Here is a 5,163-nt window from a genome sequence, read left to right on the forward strand (position 1 = left end):
ATATCCACCCCACACAGCATCTCTTAAACTGCACACAGGGGAAAGATAAAAGTTCCACAGTGTCAAAGGCATTACTGAAGTCCAGGTAGACAACATTCACAGCCTCTCCCTCACCCACTAAGAGGGTCACCTTGCCACAGAAGGACAGCAGGTTAGTTAAACACGACCTGTCTTTCATAAACTCATGCTGGCTGGGCCTGATCTCCTGGTTGTCTTGCACAGAGCTCATAGTGGCACCCAAGATGATTTGCCTCATGACCTTCCTTGGCACCAAGGTCAGGCTGGCAGGCATGTAGTATCTGCAGATCATCCCTCTAACTAAAATGAGATTGTGGATATGGAGGAGGAAAGAAAGAGTCATGCTCTTTTTTTTTTTTTGCTCAACCAAAACCATCCTTTTCTCATTCTGTACTAGAAGCAAGACCACAAAAGCAATGCCTTTCATCAAAATTTCTTAACTCATTATTATTCTCCTGACATAGCTATAAGTAAATAGCCACACTTGTTCAAAAAGTATGAGTGCTTATTGACTCTGTCAAGCAGAGTATCTTAATGGGCAGCTAGAAGAGTGTCTTTCTCAATAAAATGTGAACCAAGAGTCTGGGAGGCATTTTTGAACAAAATCATGTGTTTAACATGGAAAATGCTCAATGAACTCAGAGAAGTCAGTGGATTCAAATTAGATCTGGATTTTTCCCACTGCTTTCTATCATTTGCAGTGAGAATTAACATATCTGCAAGGCTGGCTCCAATTCCCCAGCTGACATCAATTATGCCAATAGATTCACAAGTATTAATTCTCTACAATAAATGGAAAAAGGAAAATATATTTGCCAATACATAAAGGTGCTAACTAAATGACTTCCAGGATGAATCGTTCTTCAATGTTGTATAACTAGCCTACTTTGTTAATCTGTGTCACCAGTGCCAGCTTGCTGCTCAACTAATAAGATGTAAAAGAAACAAATCTTTACAAAAACAGGAGGTGCTAGAGCTTCAGCAAAGAAAACTGATCTGTTAAGAAAGCTTTTTTCAAGTGACTTTCACCAGGCCTTGGGGGCTGCTAAGTTTGGCAAAAATGAACATGCCAGGTTTCATTGAAAATCACTGCCTGGTTAAAATGGGATTTTGAAAGACAAGCCACCTGCTTTATTAATAACATCACAAGATTTTCTTGTTTGTTTGTTTTATAGGTGCAAATCTGCATTCTGCAGATAATTTTAAAATGTGAACAAAGATTTAAAAACAACTGGAGTTATTTTTTAAGGCTCTTCCCCCTCCCTGTCATCATAAGCCTCATAAATATAAGACTTTTGCAGCAAAGAGTTCCCCTTCCTTCTGTTTTGGCCCCAGGGAATATCTACAGAAAAATAAAACTAAATCTACAGTATGAGGGAATCAAAACCGTAAAATGTGAGCAGCATTACCGGAGAGATCGCTGAAAGACCAGGCACAAATCTCACTGGGGGCAAGATGACAGGTACATTAACTTATCTGCAGACTGTTTTAAAGCCCAGAAAAGGCACAGCACAGCGTAGAGGCAGATGTCCATAAGCTGAAAGGTCACTGCTTTAACATTGGTGACACCTGGTAACCTGCACTCCAGCACAGTCAGTGGCAGGATGCTGTTAACTGCAGGGAGGCCTGCGCTGCTCTGTTACAGCACACAGCATTTCTTGTCACTTTTGAGGCTGTCCCAAACCCACCAGACACTGAGAAATCAAACTTGGTATGGCAAGACCTCCACCCACCACTCAAAGCAGCTGCCCCTCATCTGGACCAAAGCCAGTTTATGACTGTAGAGCAGCACTGATAGCTTCAGATTGGGGGAAAAAAAAAGGAGTGATCTTGTGTTCAGCTGGGATGCGGTGGGGCATTTCACAGGCAGGCATCACAGAGATAATGCTGACTGGATGGAGAGTGTCAGGAAACTCACAGGCAATGTTTCCACTTCTGCATCTTCCTTTCTAAAACCTGTGGAAAACATATTTAAAATCTGTATGAATATGAATATTAAATGCAGCACATTCATAGCATGAAGCAGAATTAATATTGAGAAAAAGCAAATTGGTTGACCTCGCTTTTCCTGTTGAAGTTTGGAACAATTAGTTCTTGTGACTGACTACCATTCACAGCAGTTTTCTCCACTCATTCATGAAATTAAAAAAATACATGATTTCTTTTACAGCTATTTAAAATGTGTAAAACACAGCAAAGAATGTTTCCAGCTACTGCTTTCTTAGAAGAATAATGGGCTACTAAAGAGCTATGTTCTGCCTACTTTTCCAAATTCCTACATGTTTTTCAGTTTCTAAACTATCAAAAAAATACTAATTACTTTATAAAGCATTTATTTGTAATTCATGTTTCTGTACCTAATAAATAATACCTTAATTCAAGTCAGTATTGAAGAAAATAATCTGACAGTAAAAGAGAAGGCTACAACTCCAGGCAGTCATATGGGAAAAAGCAATGCAGGATGAGATTTTCCATATTAGTCTGCGCTTTACCAGCAGAGAAATAAGGTGTGCTCCCAGAGTGACACTCATTCACCCCTCTGCCCTTCAGAATACCAATATTAGATAACAACATCTTCATTCTGTGTGCCCAGAACAGTTATCTCAGCCCTGCAGTACACGCAATACAGGGGAACAAGACACAGGGCTGTCATCACTCAGAACATGATGATTTTATAAAAAGCACTGGAGCTCAGTTGTGAGGGATGCCCCATCCAAATTGGTCAAATGGCACTCAGCTAAACTACTAGAGTTTAGAGGAACATAAATAATCTCATCATCTTTAGACCACGCTCCAGCAACACATTACAGTAGTTTAGGTTTTCACTTCAGCCAGTATTGGCTGCCAGCAATCGCACTAATAAATTTAAGTCTAGCAGCCTTTTGACTGATACCAACTTCAGCCCAGTAGAAACTGCATGGATCTAGAATTGCTTTTAAATGTGATGTGTGGTTTGAGGGGTTGAGAAGCTGCTTATTATTTTTTGGAAATTGCTAATTTGTCAGAATTGTTTTATGAAGTCACAGATTCCTGTGAAGCTTATTCAGAGCTGAGGTAGATTTCAAACACATCCTATATGCCATTTATGGTCCCTGATCAGCTCCTTTGCAGCATGTCAGAGTACCTGGAATTTGGCAAAACCCAGGGTCTCCAGCCGGCTGCTTTCCATCTGGCATATCCTGCATATAAAGTTCCTGCCTCTTTCAGGGGGCAAAAAAAATTAATGAACCTGAACCTCATAAAAATTCTCTGTAAAGTGAGTTGTGTTTCTGCCTACTGATATCACAAAATACTGTAAAATTAAAACCATTCAGCCTTTCAGTTACTGTTAAGGCTATGCCAGTTTAGTAAGTAAAATAAGCTGGGTGATGACTCAGCATGAATAAGAGACAAAAGAGACTGTAACTGGGATGGATGAAGGTCCTTTTCTCTTTACCAAGCACCTAGCTTACTTCAAACACTTAGGAAATTTATGTCATTCTCCTTTCATCATTTCTGTCTTAACCGGATTATTCCTTTGCCTGAAGAACCTGCACCTATTCTGGACTTGTTCCCCATCTTCCCTGCCTTGAGACCTGGTCTGTGTCCTCTCTCATATTTCCCTGTTGCTTCTTTGTTCCAGCTACTTCCTCAGACTGCTCTGTACTTGATTACTATTTTCTGCTGCATGATTGCCCTGCCTCACTTCTTTTTCCCCATGCAGAAGAGTAAGAAGGTTGTTTAGTCCACAAACATCTCAATCCACACACCACCACCACCTCCAACTTAGCAACTGTATGGTAAGCATTGTATGGTCTAGTGGTTTAATCCACAAACCACTTATATGGTGTGGCAACTGCAGGTTGAAACCTTTTGATGTTGACAATTAACCAAGATCATCAGCAATCTCAAAAAATATGGAAAACCTTCCTTTAACTGTCTTTAGCTGACTGATTCCCAAGGTGGACACTGCTGTTGGAACTGCATGTTTTTCCACAGCTCTGACAGTGCCAGCACATTGCAGGGACTGACTTTGCTCATAAAAAAGTTATGTTCGTCTATAAAGAGACAATATATAAGAGGAACAAGTATGTTTTTAGCTTCTCCATTTAAAAGCTTCCTGAAATACAGAAAAATAACCAACTAGATACCCAAAACAAGACACACAGGGCTTGTATTTTCTTTTATCCTATATTATTTTCTTGGCACACACCAAGTCTTGTCAATAACACTTGGACTTCTAAGGGTTCCTCAGATTCATTCCATTGCTATTCCATTTTTTTTCTTTATTTCCTATGCGGCATTTATGTTGTACTTCCTCCTGATTTCAGAGACCAGGGTATAAAACAAGATTTCCTATTGGAAATATAATTTTTATGTTGTTCTGCTGACACTAATAAACAGTTCACATAGACCTTAAAGGTCATTGATACTGCTCTTCTTATTTATTTGGGGTCCACCATGACTAGTAAAAAGGCAGGACAAAACCCAACAAACAAGATGCATTTTGCAGAGGTAATATTTTTCTATCACTTTATAGTTACAATCACAGCTGCGCAACACACATCTTACTGAGCTGAAGGTTGGGACAGAAGATTATGATATTCATCATCATGTAACTGATAATTGTAAATGTAACTTAGTGGCTGTAGGAAGAATATTTTGAGTACTCACAAACTATGACAAAGAAAAAAAGTTGTAATAGTCATTAATTAAACATGAAGGAAGACTATCCATATTTCTGGATATGATGTATCATCCTCAATTCAAACCCTTTCATTGTGTATGTGTCTGGCATTTCAGCTGATGACACATGCCATTGAATTCTTTCTTTCTTCCTTACCTTTCTTTAATACCTTTCATGACAAAATCTGTCTTAGCTGTTTGGAACATGCTGAAGTCTAGTCTGATGATTAAAACACGACACAGCATGTCTGGATCTCAGAAAGCGTCTGGTGAAAGTCTGATATAACAAGCCCCTCTCATCTGAGAGGTGTTCAGCTGCACTATAGAGGACATTGTATACAGAACCAATTAAAATATAGACAAGCTGACACTGTTCATAAGTAAATCTGCAATGAAAAAATAACCAAGAGTGGCTAGAGGGAGAATTATTTGATTTGACTCATCCCTTATAAATGTCTTCATTTTTCTTTGCCTTGTCTC

The sequence above is a fragment of the Geospiza fortis genome, unplaced genomic scaffold (assembly GCF_000277835.1).
Source record: "Geospiza fortis unplaced genomic scaffold, GeoFor_1.0 scaffold231, whole genome shotgun sequence".
In the NCBI taxonomy this organism is placed as follows: domain Eukaryota; kingdom Metazoa; phylum Chordata; class Aves; order Passeriformes; family Thraupidae; genus Geospiza; species Geospiza fortis.